Source organism: Eumetopias jubatus, unplaced genomic scaffold (assembly GCF_037043125.1).
Source record: "Eumetopias jubatus isolate StellerSeaLion01/CBP00866 unplaced genomic scaffold, mEumJub1_p1.0 scaffold_11, whole genome shotgun sequence".
NCBI classification, from domain to species: Eukaryota; Metazoa; Chordata; class Mammalia; order Carnivora; family Otariidae; genus Eumetopias; species Eumetopias jubatus.
Genome location: NW_028274817.1, coordinates 76,582,548 through 76,606,332, shown reverse-complemented (window position 1 = coordinate 76,606,332; position 23,785 = coordinate 76,582,548).

Below are 23,785 nucleotides of genomic sequence, written 5' to 3'. Positions count from 1 at the left end.
GCCCTATCAAATGCCACTTCCCTAAGGTAACCTTCACCCAACTGTCAAGTCAATTCTGACCTGTTCCTAGACTTCTACATCTCATAAAGGGCAGAAATCCTAGGCTATTTCCAGGAGGCAGACCCATGGAGTTGTCCACTCATACAACCCACAAGACAGAAGTTGCACTCCTTTATCCCTTTTGGCTTTTTAGCTCTCAAAATAGCTCACCTTTTGAGGCCCTCTCCTTCCCCATAGGACCACAACATAATGCCAGCACTCACCAATGAATGTGGTAAGAGATATACAATACCCATTTTATATTTTTCTTGTCAGGAGCCTAGCAAGCCTCCTTCACATTCCATTCTATCAATATACAACTTTTCAATGTTATCCCCTGAAAGTCCTCTTTTCATCATCCCCTCCTGCACAAGAACATTCCTGGCTTCCTGCTGCTTATTATACCTTCTGGGTTTCAAGGCTTTTCAGAACATGGCACAACCTGAAGACAATGGGCTGTGGTAGAAAGAGGATGTGCCTGGAAGTTGAAAAGACCCAAAATTGAATTCCAGCTCTACCACCTATGTGATCTTGAGCTGGCTACCTTCTATTTCCTTGAGTCAGTTTCATCATCTGTAAAATGAAGATATAATCTTTACCTCACAGGGTTGTTGGGAGGAATTAAAGTAGCTAGTTTCTTTAAAGAACTTAATTTAGTATCTGACACTCAGGTGATCAGTGAGTTTTCCCCACTTAAAATTTTCCCAATAAATCCTATAATCTTATAAAGATACAGAAATATCAAGCCTTCAAAGGAATTGGAGAGAATATTCCAAACTGTGGTAGGAAATTGACTTGGCTCCATGATGAAAGTGCTTGAAAGACACAGAGAAATGACTTGAGTCAATAGGTGTGGTGAGCCTTATGCTCCTGTAGGGGAGATTAACTAAGTTCATGACACAAAGTTGGTGAAATTTGCCAGAGTATCATCCATGCTAGTTCAATATCACTGGTTCAGTTTTACAGTGGTTTATCAAAGCCTCTTGTGTCAGGCCCTGTGCATGCCATTGGAGGGCTTGATCCTCAAGGAGCATAAAGTTTAGTACCCAGACTTGGAACCCAAGTACAGCATACTGGGATAAATACTATGTTACAAATAAATATGGGGTGCTATGGAAGCATGAAAAAAGGAGACTGAACCCTGTCTGAGGAGCAGAAAGGACTTTTAGAAAGTCTGAGTTGAATATTGAAGGGCATTCACTAGGCAAGGGAAGGCAGAAGAATGTATTGGAATAGAGAATTCCAAGCAAAAGGAATAGCATAAGCAAAAGTGGAAAGTTGAAGCCTGCTGTGTGGGTGGAACTACCAGCCCTTGAGTTGGCTGGTGTAAAGGCTAGAGTAAGATGGCAAGTGTTGGGGAATGAAGCTAAAGAGGTTGGCAGTGATCTGATCATGGATGTTTTCTCTGGTGATACTTGGGGTGGGAGAGACAGAAGCGGGTTAGTGTGGAGGCCAGTGTGAAAAGGGGTTGCAAGATTCCAGTTAAGATGCAATGAGGTCTAAACCAGGGCAGTGGCTGTGAAGATACCAGAGATGTTAAACCACACTCCTTTTTTTCCCCTGACATTTTACTATGAACATTTTCGAGCATTCAGAAAGTTAAAGTAAGGGCGCCTGGGTGGCTCAGTCAGTTAAGCGTCTGCCTTCGGCTAGGTCATGATCTCAGGGTCCTGGGATTGAGCCTACATCAGGCTCTCCACTCAGCAGGGAGTCTGCTTCTCCCTCTCACTCTCCCTCTGTACTCTCCCTCTCTCAAATAAATAAATAAAATAAAATCTGAAAAAGATTAAAGTAATTGTTCCATGAACACCCATATATATCCACCATCTAGATTTTACAATTAGCATGTTACTACACTTGCTTTGTCACACATACCTATTCATCCCTCTATCTATCCATCAACCCATCTTATTTTTTATGTACTTCAAATTAGACATTTGTATATGTCCCCTGAACACTTCTGCATGCATGCCATTAAACAGAGTTTAATATACATTTGTGATTCTTTTTTTAGCTAAAATTTCCATATAATGAAATGCACATATCTTAAGAGTATAGTTTCATATGTTTTGATAAATGTATATACCTATATAACGCACACCCCTATCAAGATACAGAACATTATCCTTGACCCAGGGAGTTCCCACGTATCCTTTCCCAGGAAATCACAACCCTTCCCCTTCCAGAATAGGCCTTGAGTTTGAAAGTGTAGGATTTGAAATGTGTGAAAATAGATGATCCAGGTGGAGAGAGCCTGAGTGGCTTCCTCTCCAGTGAAGTCATGAAGGCAGGTAACCAGAGGGGATACACAAGCATTAGTAAACAAACTTGAATGGATGCCTTTCAGCCTCTCCAATACCCCCACAGAGCCTCATCTTTATAGGTCAATTCATGAAACAGTGAAGCAGAGAAGAGTGGAGTCAAGGGACTGCCAGGCCCTCAGGAGTTTACAGTCTTGCAGGGGGAGACAAACACTGATGGTCACAGTTCAGTGTGACAAATGTTGAATGTTGCATTGCACCAGGGTCAGTGCTATAACAGGAAAGAATGGAAAATGAGATAAAATATAAGTGTCACAAGGTTTTGCAGTGTATGTGCATGTGTGTGTAGAGGAAAGGGGATTGGGGAACAGGGAGAGATAAGGTGAAAGATTCAGACTCTTGAGACTGGAGGACCTCAGAGGAAAAAGGGAAAAAGAGCATTTAGCAGCCATGAAAAATTTCCTGGAGGTGCGAGGAGTTAAATCTTGAAGATTGTTTACTTTGATAATAAGATTGGTAGACACAAAGATGTTTTAAGTTACAAAAAACACAGAAAACCCAAGTCAAGCATGGAACATTAACTCATGTAATTGCAAAGTTTAGAAGTATGTGGATTTTAGGCAAAATTTAATCAGAGCTTTGGTTCTGAGTATCTCAGTTCTGCCCTCGCGTTGTATTAGCTTTGTCTTTGGATACTTCTTCATGGTTACAAGATGGCTGCACACAACACAATGCTTCCACTTGTGCTTATTTGCCATCTGTATATCCTCTTTGTTAGAAAGTGCCTGTTCAAGTTTTTTGATATTTTTAATTAGCCTGTTTGTTTTCTTACAATTGAACTTTGAGAACTTTTTATGTATTTAGGATATAAATTCTTTCATATGTGCTTTGCAAATATTTTCTCCCAGTCTGTAGCTTGTCCTTTTATTCTCTTATCATTATCTTTTGTAGAGCAAACCTTTTTAATTTTGACAAATTCTAATTTATCTATTTATTTTATAAATTATCATGCTTAAAATTTCTTTGACTAACCTTAGGTCATGAAAATTTTCTCCAACGTCCTAAAAGTTTTATAGTTTTATGTTTTACATTTATATCTATGATCCATTTTAAGATAAATTTTGTATACTGTAAGATGTTTAGGTCAAGGTTCTTTTCTGGCCTATGACCATTAATCATATGTTCTATCCTTCCACCAATACCACACTGTTTCAATTACTGTAGCTATACAGTAAACCTTAATATCAAGTTGAGTGATTCCTCCCACTCTATTCTTCTTTTTCAAGATTGTTTATCTATCCCAGGGCCTGTGCCTTTTCATATACATTTTAGAATAAGCTTTTCTGTGCCTAGAGATACTTTGCTGATATTTTGAAAGGAATTGCATTAAATCTATGGATCAATTTGGAGAGAATTAACATGTTGCAGGTGTTTAAATACTTGTAGATTTTTTATATAATTTTTAATTGAAGTATAATATGCATACAGAGAAGGGCACAAACTCCAAATGTGCTGATTGAGGAATTGTTACAAAAAAGTGAATGCATCTGTGTAATCATTACCCAGTTCAGGAAATATAATGAGTAGCACCTAGGGGATTGAGTTTTTTAAAAAAATTTTTTATTGTTATGTTAATCACCATACATTACATCATTAGTTTTTGATGTAGTGTTCCATGATTCATTGTTTGTGCATAACACCCAGTGCTCTATGCAGAATGTGCCCTCTTTAATACCCATCACCAGGCTAACCCATCCCCCCACCCCCCTCCCCTCTAGAACCCTCAGTTTGTTTTTCAGAGTCCATCGTCTCTCATGGTTCATCTCCCCCTCTGACTTACTCCCCTTCATTCTTCCCCTCCTGCTATCTTCTTTTTTTCTCTCTCTTTTTTCCTTTCTTAACATATATTGCATTATTTGTTTCAGAAGTACAGATTAGGGGATTGAGTCTTAACACAAAAGACATAGGAGAAAAGCTCATGGACCCACTTGAGATGAGGACGTCCTTAAAGATCTATACCCTCAGGGAAAGGTATATTTTCTAAAGTAGACTTCCCACTGGCATATGGACACAATGAGGTAGCTTGTCTGTCTTGGCCTGGGCTTTGGAAGGGGGGCAAATTTTTCTCCTATATGAATTCTTCATCATGTAATGGAGCTTCACATGGGTTTGTGATTCAAGCCTATACTGCTCATGTGGTCCCAGAATCCACAACTTGTGAAATGAACAGAAAAATTGGTTTCTCTGGGGCATCTGGCAAAAGCAAACACCAAACCTCTCAGTATGAACATGTCTGTAAACCAGGTTGAACAAGAATTTCATAAATACAACCCAGGTGAACATAAATTAATTCACAATAAGCAGGAACAAACATAACGGATAGGAGGATTAAACCTCCATGAACTTCAGATAATAGAAGAACCCAATAAAGTATGTTAAAATTGACTATGGATATAAAAGAAGAAATAAAAAACATAGAAGAACAAAACACTATTTAAAAACAACAGGCAGGGGCACCTGGGTGGCTCAGTCATTAAGCATCTGCCTTCAGCTCAGGCCATGATCACAGAGTCCTGGGATTGAGCCCCACACCAGGCTCCCTGCTCAGCGGGGAGCCTGTTTCTCCCTCTCCCACTGTCCCCTGCTTGGGTTCCCTCTCTAGCTGTCTCTCTCTCTGTCAGATAAATAAAGAAAATCTTAAATAAATAAAAACAATAGACAAATTTGAAAAAAAGAACCAAAACATTTCTAGAAATGAAAAATGCAATAATTGAAATTAAATAATGAATGAATTAAACAGATTAGACCCTGTTGAAGAGATCATTTAAATGGGAGACAGATCTTAGGAAATTACTCAGCAAATGGCACATAGAGTTAGAGGAAAAAGGTAAGAGGTTAGAATATGTGGAAAACAATGAGAAGGTCTCATAAAGGAGTAATTGGAGTTGCAGAAGTTATAAATAGGGGGAAAGGGGAGAAAGTAATGTATAATTGTCTACTAAACATTTTCACTTGGAAATATATCCAAAATGTAACTCCTGTTCTCCCCTCCCTGAACCTGCTTCTCCCCTGGCCTCCCTCATATTAGTAGATGGCAACTTCATCCTTCCAGTTGCTCAAGTCAAAAACTTGGGTAATCCCTGGTTCATCTCTCTCTCTCAACCTATATCCAAGCTGTAGGGAAATCCTGTTGGCTTTCCTTCAAAATGTTTCCAGAATCTCACCACTTCTCTCCATCTCCACTGCTGTCACTTTAGCCAAAACCATCATCATTTCTTACCTGGAAAACTACAATAGCCTCCTAACCTATCTCACTGTTTCCTCCATTTTTATCCCCTGTAGTCTAATCTCAACACAGAATCAAGAGAAATCTTTTAAAAAATATGTTGGTGGGACAACTGGTTAGCTCAGCTGGTTAAATGGCCAACTCTTGATTTTGGCTCAGGTCATGATCTCAGGGTCGTGAGATCAAACCCCCCATCAGGCTCCCTGCTGGATGTGGAGCCTACTTAAGATTCTCTCTCTCCCTCTCCCTCTGTCCCCCCACCCCCACTCACTTGCTCTCTCTCTCTCTAAAAATAAATAAATAAATAAATAATAAATAAATAAATAAATAAATAAATAATAAATAAATAAATAAGATGTTGGAGACTTCTACTTCAAAGAAGATGAAGATATACTTTTCCCTATTCCATACACTAAGTACAACTAAACACCCTGGATATTATATTGAAAACAGGGATAGGACTTTGAATGGTAGAGAGAAATCAGGTCCACTTAGGGCATTGGGACCTGAGGAACAACACTGTAGTAAGTTCCTTGGTTTACTTTTTGCCTCATACATCCTAAACTGGATACTGGAGAAGCCAGCAACCCACAAACACCTGACAGAGGCAGACATGAAAATCCTGCTTTCTCTGGCCAAAGGACCAATAAAGCAATATAGAAAACTTTTAGACAATGACTATTCTACTGCAGCAAATCACAGAAATGCTATGACTCCACCCCCCACCCTCGCGAACAAAGACCAAGCAAAGAGTCTAGACACTTTCTGGGTTGTTTTGAGAGTCTCCAACCTCCCTCCACCCACCATCAAGGTAGTATCAGAGAAAGCCAAGTGCAGAACTAGGACTTCCACCCCTACCTGGCAATAAAGAGGTGACACCACACCTTCCCCTGCCAGAGCCTTCTCAAAGAGGCCAGCTCAAACAGAAGATTTAACTAAGGTCCAGAGTCTCATGAAGTAATACCCAAAACGTCCAGGCTTTTTTTTTAAGTAGGCTCTACTCCCAGTGTGGGACAAGAGTTACATGCTCTGTCAACTGAGCCAGCCAGGTGCCCCTGTTCTACTTTTTTGGGGGAGGATCTGTTCTATTTTTTAAAAGATTTTATTTATTTATTTGTCAGAGAGAGAGAGAGAGAGAGAGCACAAGCAGGGGGAGCAGCAGGCAGAGGGAGAAGCAGGCTCCCTGCTAAGCAAGGAGCCTGATGCAGGACTCGATCCCAGGACCCTGGGATCATGACCTGAGCCGAAGGCAGATGCTTAACTGACTGAGCCACCCAGGCGTCCCTAAAATTTCCAGGCTTAGATAAAAAAAATCACCTGTTGTACTAAGAACCAGGAAAATCTTAAATTGAATGAGAAAAGACAACAGAGCTAACACCAAGATGACACAGATGATAAAATCTGACAAGTGTTGTAAAGGAGGCATAATAAAAATGCTTCAACAAGCAATTTCAAACCCACTTGAAATAAATTTAAAAAATTAAAAGTCTCAACAAAGCAATAGAAGATATAATGGAGAACCAAATGGAAATTTTAGAACTAAAATACAAAATAACTAAAATTAAAAACAGTGGCTGGTTTCAACAGCAGAATGAAGACAAATGAGAAAATAACCAGAGAAATTGAAGATAGAATAGAAATGACCCAGTTGAACACAGTTCCTGGAACTGAAAAGTGACATCAGCTAGGCTATACAAGATAAACATACAAAAATATCAATTGTATTTTATATAGTAGCATAAAATTAAATTATATAAATTTAAAATGAACAATTGCTAAATAAACAAAGTGCTTATATGTAAATCTAACAAAATATGTATAAGACTTGTATGCTGAAAACTACAAAATGCTAATGACAGATATCAAAGATCTAAATAAACAGAGACATTCCATGCTCATTGATTAAAAGACTCACCATAGTAAGGATATTTTTTCTCTCAGAATGATATATTAGTTGAATGGAATTCCTACGAAAGCTCCCAGCAAGATTTTTCTGTAGACAGATAATATTATCCTAACATTTATATGGAAAAGCAAAGGAACTAGAATAATTGAAATGGGTTGAATGTTGGTCCCCTAAAACATACATCCACATCCTAAACCCCAAATCTGTGAATGTGATTTTATTCAATAAAAGGATCCCTGAAAATATGATTAAGCTAAGGATCTTGAGATGAGATCATCCTGGATTATCTGAGTGAGCACTAAATGCAATGACAACTGTCCTTAGAAGAGATGACACAAACACAAAGGATAAGGCATGTGAAGATAGAGGCAAAGATTGGAGTTATGCAGTCACAAGCCAAGGAACACCTGGAGCCACCAGAAGTTAAAAGAGGAAAGGAAGCATTCTCCCCTGTAGCTCTTGGAAAGAGGGCAAACCTACCAACATCTCTAAGGTGGCCTCCAGAACTTTAAGAGAATAAAATTATGTTGTTTTGAGCCAAGCCAGTAATAGATAATCTGTAATAGGTAATGGAAAGCTAAGACAATAGATAACACAGTTCTGGGGAAGGAAAAAAGTAGGAAGAATTACTCTATTTGACTTCAACAAGTTTTATAGCCACAGTGATAAAGACAGAGATCAATAAAACAAGAACCCAGAAAGAGCTAACCTATCTACACACGAATACAGCCAACTCATTTTTTCACAAAGGTGCAAAAGCAGTTCAATGGAGGAAAGATAGTCTTTTTCCCAAAGTTGTTAAATTCAAATTAGTTAGCATATAGTGTAGTATTGGTTTCAGGGTGGAATTTAGTGATTCATCACTTACATATAATACTCGGTGTTTATCACAACAAGTGCCCTCCTTGATGCCCATCACCCATTTAGCCCAACCCCCATACACCTCCTCTCGAGCAACCTTCAGTTTGTTCTCTATAGTTAAGACTCTCCTGTGGTTTGCCTCCCTCTCTGTTTTTTGTTTTGTTTTGTTTTTATTTAGAGAGACAGACAGAGAGAGAGTTGGGGGGGGAGGGGGAGAGGGAAAGAGAGAATCTTAAGTAGGCCCCCCGCCCAGTGCAGAGCCTGAGGCGGGGCTCAATCTCACCTGAGATCATGACCTGAGCCAAAATCAAGTCGACACTGACTGAGTCACCCAGGCATCCCTCTCTCTCTGTTTTTATCTTATTTTATTTTTCCTTCCCTTCCCCTATGTTCATTTCTTTTGTTTCTTAAATTCCACATATGAGTGAAATCATATGGTCTTTGTCTTTCTCTGATTTATTTCACAACATAATACAATCTAGTTCCATCCATATCATCGCAAATGGCAAGATTTCATTCTTCTTGATGGCTGAATAATATTCCATTATATACCATACACACACACACGCACACACATACACCACATCTTCTTTATCCATTCATCAGTTGATGGACATTTGGGCTCTTTCCATATTTTGGATATTGTTGATAATGCTGCTATAAACATCAGGGTGCATGTACCCCTTCAAATCTGTATTTTTGTGTCCTTTGGGTGAATACCTAGTAGTGCAATTGATGTATCATACAGTAGTTCTACTTTTAACTTTTTGAGGAACCTCCATACTGTTTTCCACAGGGGCTGCATCAGTCTGCATTCCCACCAACAGTGCAAGAGGGTTCCCCTTTCTCCACTTCCTCACCAACATTTGTTGTTTCTTGTGTTGTTAATTTTAACCATTCTGACAGATGTGAGGTGGTATGTCATTGTGGTTTTGATTTGTATTTCCCTGATGATGAGTGATGTTGAGCATCTTTTCATGTATCTGTTGGCCATCTGGATGTCTTCTTCGGAAAAGTGTCTATTCACGTCCTCTGCCCATTTCTTTTTTTTAAAGATTTTATTTATTTATTTGACAGAGAGAGGGAACACAAGCAGGGGGAGTGGGAGAGGGAGAAGCAAGCTTCTCGCTGAGCGGGGAGCCCAATTTGGGGCTTAATCCCAGGACCCTGGGATCACGACCTGAGCCAAAGGCAGCCACTTAATGACTGAGCCACCTGGGTAACCCTCTTCTGCCCATTTCTTAACTGGATTGTTTGTTTTTTGGGTGTAGAGTTTAATAAATTCTTTATAGATTTTGGATACTAACCCTTTATCAGATATGTCAATGCAAATATCTTCTCCCATTCCATAGGCTGCCTTTTAGTTTTGTTGATTGTTTCCTTCACTGTGCAGAAGCTTTTTATCTTGATGAGGTCCCAATTGTTCATTTTTGCTTTTGTTTCTCTTGCCTCCTGTGACATGTCTAGTAAGAAGTTGCTACAGCCACGGTAAAAGAGGTTACTTCCAGTGTTCTCCTATAGGATTTTGATGGTTTCCTGCCTCACATTTAGGTCTTTCATCCATTATGAGTTTATTTTTGTGTATGGTGTAAGAAAGTGGTCCAGTTACATTCTTCTTAGTATCACCATCTAGTTTTCCCAAAATCATTTGTTGAAGAGACTTTTTTCCATTGGATATTCTTTCCTGCTTTTTTTTTTTATGTTCAGTTAGCCAACATATAGTACATCATTAGTTTTTGATGTAGTGTTCAACAATTCATTAGTTGCGTATAACACCGAGTGCTCATCACAACACGTGCCCTCCTTAATGCTTTTCTTTTTCAACATTACTTTGGCTATTTGGGGTCTTTTCTTGTTCCATACAAATTTTAGAATTGTTTGTTCTAGCTTTGTGAAAAATGCTGGTGTTATTTTGATAGCGATTGGATTGAATGTGTAGATTACTTTGGGTAGTATAGACATTTTAACAATATTTACTCTTCCAATCCATGTGTATGCAATATTTTTCAATGTCTTTGTGCTTCTTCAATTTCTTTCATAAGTGTTCTAAGTTTTTAGCATAGAGATATTTTACCTTTTTGATTAGGTTTATTCCTAGGTATCTTATGATTTGGAGGGCGATTGCAAATGGTATTGATTCCTTGATTTCTCTCTTTGCTGCTTTGTTATTGGTGTATAGAAATGCAACAGGTTGACTGATTTTATATCCTGCAACTTTGCTGAATTCTTGTATTAGGTCTAGCAATTTTTTGGTGGAGTCTGTTGGGTTTTCTACGCAGAGTATCATGTTATACTGTGAAGGGTGAAACTTTGACTTCTTCCTTGCCAACTTGGATGACTTTTCTTTCTTTTTGTTGTCTAATTGCTGAGGCTAAGACTTCCAGTGCTATGTTAATAGTAATGGTGACAGTGGACAGCCTTGTCTTGTTCCTGACCATAGGGGAAATGCTCTTCATTTTTTCCTATTGAGAATGATATTAGCTGTGCATCTTTTGTATATGGCCTTTATGATGTTGAAGTATGTTCCATCTATATCTACTTTGTTGAGAGTTTTTATTAAGAAAAGATGCTGTATTTTGTCAAATATTTTTTCTGCATCTATGGAGAAGATCATATGGTTCTTATCCTTTCTCTTATTAATGTCATGTATCACATTGATTGATTTGCAGATATTGAACCACTCCTGCAGCCCAGTAATAAATCCCACTTGATCGTGGTGAATAAGTCTTTTAATGTACTGTTGAATTTGATTTGCTAGTGTTCTGTTGAGAATTCTTGCATAAGGGACATTGACCTGTAATTCTCCTTTTTATTTTTTATTTTTTTATTTTTTATTATGTTTATTATTTTGTTCAATTAGCCAACATATAGTACATCATTAGTTTTTGATGTAGTGTTCAATGATTCAATGATTCATTAGCTGTATATAATACCCAGTGCTCATCACCCAGTTACCCCATCTGCCCACTCTCCTCCCTTCTGTAACCCTCATTTTGGTTCCCAGAGTCCAGAGTCTCTCATGGTTTGTCCCTTTCTCTGATTTCTTCCCAGTTTTCCCTCCCTTCACCCGTGGTCCTCTGCACTATTCCTTATATTCCACATATGAGTGAAACCATATGATAAGTGTCTTTCTCTGTTTGACTTATTTCACTTAGCACAATCCCCTCCAGTTCCATCTATGTCAATGCAAATGGTAGGTATTCATCCTTTCTGATGGTGGAATAATATTCCATTGTATATATGGACCACATCTTCTTTATCCATTCATCTATTAAAGGACATCTTGATTCCTTCCACAGTTTGGCTATTGTGGACATTGCTGCTATGAACATTGAGGTGCATGTGCCCCTTCTTTTCACTACATCTGTATCTTTGTAATTCTCCTTTTTAGTGGGGTCTTTGTCTGGCTTTGGAATCAAGGTAATGCTGGCCTCATAGAATGAATTTGGATGTTTTCCTTCCATTTTATTTTTTTGGAACAGTTTGAGAAGAATAGGTATGAACTCTTCTTTAAATATCTGGTAGACCAAAGACATAGATGTAGTGAAAAGAAGGGCCATATGCACCCCAATATTCATAGCAGCAATGTCCACAATATCCAAACTGTGGAAAGAGCCAGGATGCCCTTCAACAGATGAATGGATAAAGAAGATGTGCTCCATATATACAATGGAATATTACTCAGCCATCAGAAAGGATGAATACCCAACTTTTACATCAACATGGATGGGACTGGAGGAGATTATGCTAAATGAAATAAGTCAAGCAGAGAAAGTCAATTATCATATGGTTTCACTTATTTGTGGAACATAAGGTATAGCATGGAGGACATTAGGAGAAGGAAGGGAAAAATGAAGGGGGGGGATTGGATGGGGAGATGAACCATAAAAGACTATGGACTCTGAGAAACAAACTGAGGGTTTTAGAGGGGAGGGGAGTGGAGGGATGGGTTAGCCCCGTGATGGGTATTAAGGAGGGCACGTATTGCATGGAGCACTGGGTGTTATATGGAAACAATGAATCATGGAACACTACATCAAAAACTAATGATGTATTGTATGATGATTAACATAACATAATAAAATTAAATTAAATTAAAAAATAAAAAATAAAAATAAATGTCTGGTAGAGGGAGTGCCTGGGTGGCTCAGTTGGTTGTCTACCTTCGGCTCAGTTCATGATCTCAGGGTCTTGGGATCAAGCAAATTGTGGGTTGCTGGAGGGGAGATGGGTGGGATGATGGGGTAATTGGGTGATGGACATCAAGGAGGGCACATGATGTAATGAGCACTGGGTGTTATATGTCACTGATGAATTACTGAACTCTACATCTGAAACTAATGTACTATATGTTGGCTAATTGATTTTAAATTAAAAAAAAGAACAAAAGTTATGTCTTCAGGGGAAGGGAGGGAAAACTGAATGGGAAGAAATCAGAGAGGGAGACAAACCATAAGAGAGACTCTGGACTCCGGGAAACAAAATGAGGGTTACAGAAGGGAGGGGGTAGGGGGATGGGGTAACCGGGTGATGGATATTAAGGAAGGCACATGTTGTGATGAGCACTGGGTGTTATATGCAACTAGTGAATCATTGAACACTACATTAAATACTTATAGTGTACTAAAAAAAAGAAAGAAAAATGTTTGGTAGAGTTTGCCTGTGGGAAAAAAAAGTAAAAAATGTAAATGCTGGAAAAATTAAAAAAAATAAAGTGCACATTTCAATAGGACATAAGATCCCAGCAAAAAGTGTGGAGGATCACAGGGGAAGGGAGGGAAAACTGAATGGGAAGAAATCAGAGAAGGAGACAAACCATGAGAGACTCTGAACTCCAGGAACTAAATTGAGGGTTACAGAAGGGAGGGGGGTGGGAGGATGGGGCAACTGGGTGATGGGTATTAAAGAGGGTACATGTGGTGATGAGCACTGGGTGTTATATACAACTAATGAATCATTGAACACTACATCAAAAACTAATGATGTACTATATGCTGGCTAATTGAGCATAATAATAAAAAAAAAGTGTCCCCCAGTCCCCATGTAGGCAACCATCTCCAGGCCATGGACTTCCCCCAACTTCAGGGACAGCCTTATTTCCAAATCTCCTTTTGACTGGAACATCCTCTGCACAACGCAGGGAGCCTCATTTAAGTGTCTGTCAGAACTGGTCTTCAAGGGAATGGGCAGTGGGTGCCCTGTGGTTATAGATCCCCCCACTGTCCCAGCTCTGGCTGGGCCCCAAGTGGCTGCTATGTAAATTAAATCACCTCCTGCAACAACAAAAAAAGGTGCCCCCCAATCCCTTTCCTGAACAAGACAACCTTGGGCACACATGTTTGAGAAAATGCTTTAAAGTTTGGTCAAATAGAAGCATGTGTATAATTTTATGGACTTGGGGCACAGAAAAAAGAAAAGATTGCTATTTTCTTTGTCAGCAACACCATAGGCACAGTTCAGGTGGAGGTTCAGAGCCTGTATGTGAATGCTAGCCCCCTCTTAGGATCTGTATGGATGAAAAATTAATCACCTCCACAATCCTTGTTTTTTTAACTGATAAAATGGGAGAGGTAATAACATCTTCCTGATTTGACTATTATGAGGATAAAAATGAAAGACTAAAAGGAGCAGGGCTGGGATCCTGGCACACTGTTAAGCCATCAGTAAATGTCAGGACTTACTCTGGAAAACAGTATGGAGGTTCCTCAAAAAGTTGAAAATAGAGCTACCTTACAACCCAGGATTGCACTCCTGGATATTTACCTCAAAGATACAAATGTAGTGATCCGAAGGAGCACATGCACCCCAATGTTTACAGCAGCAATGTCCACAAAAGCCAAACTATGGAAAGAGCCTAGATGTCCATCAACAGATAAATGGATAAAGAAGATGTGGTATATATATACAATGGGATATTATGCAGCCATCAAAAAATGAAATCTTGCCATTTGCAATGACATGGATGTAACTAGAGGGTATTATGCTAAGCAAAATAAGTCAATCAGAGAAAGACAAGTATCATTATATCTCACTGACATGAGGAATTTGAGAAACAACACAGAGGATCATAGGGGAAGGGAGGGAAAATGAAACAAGATGAAACTGGAAAGGAAGAAAAACTGTAAGAGACTCTTAATCTCAGGAAACAAACTGAGGGTTGCTGGAGTGGAGGAGGGTGGGAGGGATGGGGTGGCTGGGTCATGGACATTGGGGAGGGTAGGTACTATGATGAGCGCTGTGAATTGTGTAAGACTAATGAATCACAGACCTGTACCCCTGAAACAAATAATACATTATATGTAAATTTAAAAAAATGTTAGGGCTTATTATTCCTTATTATTTAAAAAAAAAGGTCTGGTAGAATTCCCCTGGGAAGCCATGTGGCCAAGGTCTTTTGTTTTTTGGGAGATTTTTGATTACTGACTCAATTTCTTTACTGATTATGGGTCTGTTCAAGTTTTTTTTATTTCTTCCTGTTTTAGTTTTCGTAGTTTGTAAGTTTCTAGGAATTTATCCATTTCTTCCAGATTGCCCAGTTTGTTGGCATATGATTTTTCATGGTATTCTTTTATAACTGTATTTCTGTGGTGTTGGTTGTAATCTCTCCTCTTTCATTCATGAACTTATCTGTTTGTGTCCTTTCTCTTTTCTTTTTCATAAGTCTGACTAGGGGTTTATCAATTTTATTAATTCTTTCGAAGATCCAGCTCTTAGTTTCATTAATCTGTTCTACTGGGGTTTTTTTGTTTCTATATCATTTATTTCTGCTCTAATCTTTATTATTCCCTTCTTCTGCTGGATTAGGTTTTATTTGCTCTTCCTTTTCTAGCTCCTTTAGGTGTAACGTACTTGAATTTTAATCCATACTTTGTGATGATAATTTAGGGAGTTCATCACATCCTTGCCTTAATTTATTTAGTAGGTCAGATAAAGCCACCATGACCTATGGTCATTGAGTTCCTCATGTCTTCTTCACATTCTCTAGACAGAAGCTCTGTAATCATTCAAAATTTGTTTTCCTTTGACACCTTATTCTAGGTGCTCAATAACTTAACTATTTCACCACTATATTCCTATCTAGAAATATGAATAAGAGTTTCACTGCCGGGTGCCTGGGTGGCTCAGTTGGTTAAGCATCTGCCTTTGGCTCAGGTCATGATCCCAGGGTCCTGGGATCGAGTCCTGCATCAGGCTCCCCACTCTGCAGGGAGTCTGCTTCTCCCTCTGCCCCTCCTTCCACTTTTTCTCTCAATCTCTTTCTCTCTCAAATAAATAAGTAAAATCTTTAAAACAAAAAAGAGCTTTACTGTCTTCTGTTCCATCTCAATTTGATAAAAAATCCTAAATTTCCCAGGGGGTCATTGCCTGAATCCTACTTCCTGATATCATTTCCATTGTCAGCCAGGATTTTGGACTACAACCAACATAAAATTCTGGTCAACTTAAGCATAAAAGAATTTCTTGAAAGTACATGTTGGGCTGAAGATTGGGGGGCATCTCATGGAATCAATGAGAAAAGAGTGGGCCAGGATTGGGAATGGGAAGAAATTAAAGAAAATGAGGAGAGCAGGCAGCAGGAATCACAGTGACCTTGTAAAATCAGAAAGAGTCCAGTAAACACACTGCTTTGGTGTTGACAAATCTCCAATTTTTCCTTCTCTCCTTACTTTATTTGCTGAAGATCCATAGACCAGAGCTTGAGCATATGATTTGAACAGCAGGAAGTGGATGACAGCAGCATAACAGCTCCATTTAGGGGGTGGTTCTGAAAGATAATTGAGAAAAGAATTCTCAAGGGGCAAAACTTTGACTGTTATATGCGATTGTTCATTTTGCCTAGAAGGTGAGATGGCAACAGCTAGGATCTGTACTAAGTAATGGTTAGCCACAAATGGTTTGGTCAGTTGTTCAGGCATTAAAAGAATAAGATTACAAAATTAAGACAAGGAGACCATGGCAAGAAGTATGTGAAAGTGCTTCTAGAAAATGGCACCAAGTACCTATATTCCTCAGCTTCCATCACAGCAAATTGTATATATGTGACTAAGTTCTGGCCTGTGAGATGAAGAAAGATGTAGTACTTCTAGGAGGTGATTATAAAAGGGGGATGATCTCAGCTGAGGAAATAGCATGTATGGAGTTACACAGATGGGGGAAGAGATTAAAAGAATTTAAAGAATGTGTCTAAAATACCTAAGACTACATATCCTGATTTACCACCCTCTGTTTTCTTCTAGTTAATTTAATGATAGTCACAACCCACTACATCAGTTTCACAACACATTCACTAAAATGCTGTAGCTAGCAATTTGAAAAAGTATTGCTCTATGATATACACCTAAAAGTAGAATTTTCTGGATCATAGATCATGGGCATCTTTGACTTTCCTAGGTTATTCTAAATACCTATAGTTGTATAATATATATCACATGTAAAATTATTATAAATATGTTGCATATAATATATATATAGTATATATGTTCTTGACATGAAAAAGACTTTAAAGTGGTTAAGAAAGTAAAAGAAAGCCAGTAATGCCAATCTGGAGATTGAGGAGGACCAAGGCTGAGATGAAGCTAGAGAGGTAGGCAAGGTTCACATCACATAAGGTCTTGTAGGCCCTGTAAGGAGTTTGGACATAACTCTAAGTTAAGTAGGAAACCACTAGAGAGTATTAAGCAAAGGGATGGCCTTGATCAGATATGTTTCTTTAAAAACATTACTATTGCTGGTTTTGGAAAATGTATTGGAGATGGGCCAGAGGAGATGTGTTAAGAATGATTTTCAGTGGTCCAGGAGATAGATGCTGCTAAATTAGACTAGAGAGGTAGCAGCAGATATGGAAAGATTGGAGAGATATTTAAGAGGTAGAATTGACAACATTTGGTGATAGGATGTTGAGGTGTGTGTGAGTGCAGAAGATTCAAAGGAGACTCATGTGTTTCTGACTTAGACAACTGAGTGGGTGGTCTAAAAAGTTACTAAAATGGAGGAGACTGAAAGAATTTAGTGAAGAGAGGGGTGCCTGGGTGGCTCAGTCAGTTAAGCGTCTGCCTTCGGCTCAGGTCATGATCCCAGGGTCCTGGGATTGATCCCCACATCGGGCTCCCTGCTCAGCCAGGAGCCTGCTTCTTCCTCTTCCTCTCCCTCTGCCATTCTCCCTGCTTGTGCTCTCCTGCACTCTCTCCATCAAATAAATAAATAAAAAATCTTCAAAAAAAGAGTTTAGTGAAGAGGATCATGAGTTCACTTACGTTCATTTTGAGGTGTGTGCATCACAGTTAGTAATTCTTTTGGCTGCTGATACCAATGCAGATGCCAACAGAATGCCCAATTAGGGGTAGTTTAAACAAACGGGGCCTAAACTTTCACAAAATGAAAGGTCTCTATGTGAAGGTTGTTGCTGGAGTTGGTTCAGTGATTCAAAATATCATTGTCGACATCACTGTAATTCTCTTGGCTTTTTTCCTCATGGTCACAAATGCTGTTCAATGCATCCAAGTCCAAGGCAGGAAGAAGAGAAAAGCAGGAAAAGGTTTTCTTCCTTTGAGGCTTTGTCATTTTGTTCAGAAAGGGAAGTTTCTCCCTGGTAGAATTCCTCTTGTATCACATTAACCTCCCTTGCATGCCCACCCTTAGGCCAATCAACAACTAAGAGGAATCTGAACACTATCACCCATTTAGATCAGTTCTCATTTCTTCCTTGAAATCAAGGGATCTCTGTGAAATATCTGCATGGGAAAGGTGAGGCAGGAAATTGTTGTGGGTAGGCCAAGGACAGTGATTGCCACAACATAGAAGGGGGGATGTCGATGACTCCACTGGTTATATGAATCCAGAGAACAAAGCTAAGTCCAGACTGGAAATATAAATTATGCCATCAGCTGCCAGGAAAAAACATGGTGGCATAAAGTCAAATCATAGAATTTCCCTCCTCCTATGCCTACTAAAATGAACCCCAAAGAAAAATAGTAAAATCCAGCAAAAAGCCCACAAGGCACAACAAAACAAGGAAGTAAGCTAACCCCATGTCATAAATCTGAAAAGCGTTAGAGCCCAGACCCTCCAAGTGACTACTCACCACCACCACTATTACCACCATTCTGTGAACCCTTAAGCTACAGTGAGATGGACACACATCTTACAGTGTAGTCCTGAGAAGGGGGAGAAAAATTTCCAGATAAGGTAAATAAGAGTGTGGGAAAATTCATCTGCCCCATATCAGAGAAAATAGCAGACTGAACATGGCTTTCGATTTAAGTATAAGCAACATGAAAAGAAACAGACTATTACACAAACGTAGTAAAGCAAAAAAAAAGTAAACAGGAACATAATATGCAAAGACAGGTTTAAAACCTCGTTTGAAGGAAAACACAACCCAAGGACAAAAGAAAATTGCCCACTAATGCATCATCTTATAGAAGAACTTAATGACAACATTTTCTCATGCATTGGGAGTTGTCTGAAATGATGTTCACCTAATGTTAATGATGGCTGATTTGGAGTGTGGCATTTTAAGGTGATTTTTTTTGCTTTCTTCCTTGTACTTTTCTACATTGCTTGAATTTATTATAATAAGCACTTTTTATCAGCACATAGGTGGTACTTAGATCCATAGGTGTGTATGAGATTTTTTTTAGAGAGATAGCATAAAATACAGAAGAGCTTTAGGAGATATCTCTGAAGAATTTTTGTATTTAATGGGTACATATAGTAAAAGTTTATAGCAAACTGGTAGGTATGTGTTACCAAGAAAGTTAAAGCTGAATATTCAAAATAGGAGGGGATAATCAACTCTATGTTAAATGATATTGAGAAGTCAATGAGTTGAGGACTTAAAAGTGGTCATTGAGTTCAGTAATTTGTTGGTCATTAATGATCTTAGCAAGAGCATGTTTAAGAGTTGTTGGACCCAAACCAGACTAAAGGAGGTTGGAAAGTGCATGAATAATGACAAAGTGAGGACAGTGTTTTCAATACAGTTAAGCTGGAAATACAACAACACAAGGGGATATCAATACTTAATGATACTGAGAATGCCAGAAGGACAAAGAAAGTACAGGTGGTGGTTGAGGTTTAGAAAAGAGGAGGGAACATGTGAGGTTTGGTGCAAATAGAGATAGTTTTATAGATTTAGTGGTGGAAAGGTGAGGTTGTTTCTAGGTGAGAGTTTCTGTCTAAATGAGAAGACAAGGTCATTTGATAAGTGTAAAGGCATAGGAGCTTGAATGAGAGTTTTGTTGATAACGGAAGAGTAAATTCACAACAGAAATATGATAGGACCCCTGGGCAGCTTAAAGGGTTCATTTATCACCATTTATCTAGAGTGGTACCAATGTGCCACATTATATGACTTTCTGTAGCTGTATAGCTGTACTTCACAGCCAAGTGCAAGCTGGGAGGGGACATAATATCCATGGTTGGGATTTGTCTAATGATTGCAAAGAAAAGTCAGTAGGGAAAATGAATGAAGGATTTGCAAAACAGTCATTGAAAATATGAGCCATGGATTCTAATTTGGATAAGGGGAAAATGACAGAGTAGAGGGGGGAAAAAGAAAGGAAAAAAGTAGATGGGTCAGTTCTATCAATCCTGATGAAGTCTACAAAGAGGTGGAGTGAAAGCAGTGGAGTATCAAACTATAAGGTCAGAGTAGATATTTAAATAAGTTTCTGAGGTGGAGAAATTTTACTTTATGATAAATCCACAATGTAATTGTAGTCATAAAGGAACTGAGATGAGTGGAAGAAAAAAACATCAGAGACGAGAACATGGAAAGGAGACCAGGTGTTTTGATAGGATGAATATTTGGATTTATTCAGGATGATGGCAGGAGTTGAGGTGAAGAGGACTATGAACCAAGTGCCAAGGTTATAAATGTGTGAGGTGATGTGTCTAATGCATTTGTAGATGACAGTAATGAAGAGTGGTAGAGCCAAATGGCAGAAGCCTCAAAGAAGCATGGTTTTTTTCATAATAAAGAGGAAGTACTGCTTGAGGTGGCACTGTGAAGTAATGATGACACCAAATTTTGTCTCCACCCTGCTATATGTGGGGAGTATGAGAATGAGCAGCCACACTGCAGAGAGTTGCTATACAAGTTGGATGACTGGGGATAGCTATGGTTGAGTTAAGGCAGGAAAAGAAAAGAATATTCAGAGAATTTGAGAACGTAGAAGAGTCTGTATTACAAAACAGAAATTCCAGGGAGTACATTGTAAGGATCTGAGAGATGAAGGAGAAGGGATAGAGTGCAGTACATGAAGGGAGATGAAGCCAGAGCATTAGAGAGAGAGAAAAATGAGAAAATGTATTGATCCGGGCAGTGACCAGGGAAACAGGGACTGGAAGCAGGGTGGAATTAGCTAGGTCACTAGATTGTCAAGATAGTAAGTCTTTATCATAGATTAATGGACACTAACACTATCAGAATTCTATTGCAGACTGGTGGAGTAGCTTTAAAGCCAGTACAATGGACCATGTGTTTCTGGCTTAGGAAACGTCAAGAACCCTCAAACTGTAAGGATTAGATGCAGCGATGTTGCCTAGTGCACTGGGTCTGGGGTAGTGGAGATGATGCTATATGGTCAGGGACAGTTTTTAACTAATGGAGTGATTCTGGGGATGGGGATCAGTGCCAGCAAGTGCATGGTCCTGGGAGTTGGGTGTGGAGTTAAGTGCCATGGTAGAAATGTTGCAAAGAGTTAATTTAGGTTCAGAGAGTTTAAATAACTTGCTAAGGACACAGTTGGCAAGTGGCAGAGCTGAGACTCAAAATAAGATCTGTGCCTTTGATTCTGTAATTATTTCAAAATAAAAAGTTTTTAAAAGGTCAAAAATATCAGATGTATGTAATTCTGAAACATTGTACTGACTTCTCAGACAGAAAAGGATACCTACAAAAGAAAGAGTGTCAAACTACCTTCAGTGATTTCATTCCCAAATCTGAATGCTATAAGATAATGGAGCAATTTCTGGCATGGTCCTATGGACAACAGAGTCTTAAAAAATCAAAATTTACAGATCATCAAGTGGAGTCATGTCACCAGAATAATCTCAAGCCTTGAGAACAGAGGCTGTATGCAACTAAACCAGCATGGCCAGGAGTCCTAGCTCCTCTGGAAGTTCCCAGACTCCAGGAGAATGATGCCAGCCCCAGCCAGTGATGGGCTGATGTACCCATACAACTCCCGGGGGTCAACCTCCCCAGTAATCTTGCCAGGACTGTCCCTGAGACAAGGACAAGAGAAATCAGCCAGGAGCAGAACCTAGGGAAGCCAGATTTGCTGACAAGAGATTTTTTTTCTCTTCCAAGGACATAACCCAACAACAGATGATCATGAGATTCCCTGTCCTGTCATGTATGTGTCTTGCTGGATGCAATATATGCACTAAACAGATGATGCTGAATGAAAAGTCTCTTCTTTCTTTCTCTTTTGAATTAGTTTTGTTGTGATTGCAATGTTTTTCTTCCACCATTTTGATGAGTCAAATTTCTGAGTCTCTTTCCTAGTAATTGGTTATTTTGGTATTTTTAACTGGCATTAAGAGCAAATGATTGTCAGAGGACCCAGGGTTAATGGAATCTTTTCCCAGGCCACTGTCAACATTCCCTATAAAGTTCTAAATGGAGATATATATTCAGAAAACAACAAATGAAATATAAGATGCAACTCCAAATGCCTGCTAGCTTGATAGCACCTACTCCTGTAATGGTAGGATCCGAGCTCTACCTCAAAATATTCCCTAGTTATTTCTCTGTTTAAGTCTCCCCCTCATGCTCCCTCCTGGTCACTAAGTTTCTCCAAATAATAGGTAATAATCTATCTGTTAACAATTTAGATGAGTTTTGCTTGTTTTTGAACTTTATATAAATGGAATTATATAGTAAGATAGTCTTCTGTGTCTGGCTTCTTTTTGTAAACATTGTGAGATTTGACCCTGTTGTGTCTAACAGTAGTTTATTTATTGTAATTATTATAGAGTTTTCCATCTTATAATATAGTTTTTTTGTTGAAAGAGAAATTTTTCAAAGTAAGGGTGCTTTTAAAAGTCATTGATATGGAAAGGGAAGAAAGTGCTAGTGATTGGCTTCTGATTTGATTGAGCAACCTTACAAATAATTATTTAAATCCATTAGTAACACAGAGATGTCAATTGCAACATTATTACCAGGGCAAAGATTTTATCAAATAAGACAACCAATAAGAATTACAGGCTTCTTTTAGAGGTGATTTTAACAGGACATTGCAACAATTTCTCAAGTTTTTGGAATCTTACAATATCTTGTACAAATGATATTTCCAAGGCTATATTTATATAAAGAGAGAATATAACAATTTATAAGTTATTCAATACACAGAAGCCTCTATTGTGCACAGAGAAACAAAACTGATATTGTTGTGACTATTTGCAACCTCACAACACTTTATCAAGTCAGATTCTTTTAAATAGTTTGGGATGAAGAATAGTAACCCTAGCTACAGAGGAAAAGGGACAACTTCTACATGAGTTTCTGATACTCTCTTTTTAAAAATAATCTTTATGTTGTAAAATAAAACAAACATAGAAAACCACATGGAATAAATGTGTGGCTTAATGAATTTGTTATAAGGTGAAAACCACTCAGGTATGAAATGGAATTTTGCCAGTCACCTAAGAAGCCCCTTCCATGTACCACATTCCGGTCACAGACCCTCTTACTGCAGATAGGAAACCATTATCCTGAATTTTATAGCAATCATTTCCTTGTAATTTTTTGTAGTTTTATTAACCAAATGTGAATCCCTAGACTGCAGTTGAGTATTGTCATCCTCATCTTTTTCACTTACTTACCATTTATATTTATGCCAATAATACTATTAATATAATTACTGGAGATAGTAAAACATTTTTGGTACATGTTATCCCCATTTTTATCTGCCACCAATTTTTTTTCTGCCACCAATTTTTAAAAATAGTCATATGTATTTACAGTATCAGAGCAGATAGCCTACATAATACTCTTTCCCACTTAACCCATGTCGATTCTTAGTTCTACCATAATTATATATTTAATGCTCACAATCAGTCCTTATGTTTGATTATAAACATATATTTGGTTATCTGAAGCTAAATCTTCTCAGTAGATTCTTCTCCAGGAAGGGCTTAGGGAAATGATATTCTTTGAGTCTTGCATATTGATAACAGTTTCTCTGTGTCATTTATACTTGAAAGTCAGTTTTGCTGGATATAAAATCCTTAGCTTACACCACTTTTCTTTATTAAATATGTGACCCCATTTTCTTTTGGTATAAAATGTTTCTGTTGAAAAGTCTGATGATAATCTAAATTTCTTAACATTGTAAGTCACAAGTTCTATTTTTTCCCATGCCCTAGATATTTTCCCTTTAAAAAAAGGCCCAGTAATTTTGCTAAAATGTGTCTTAATAC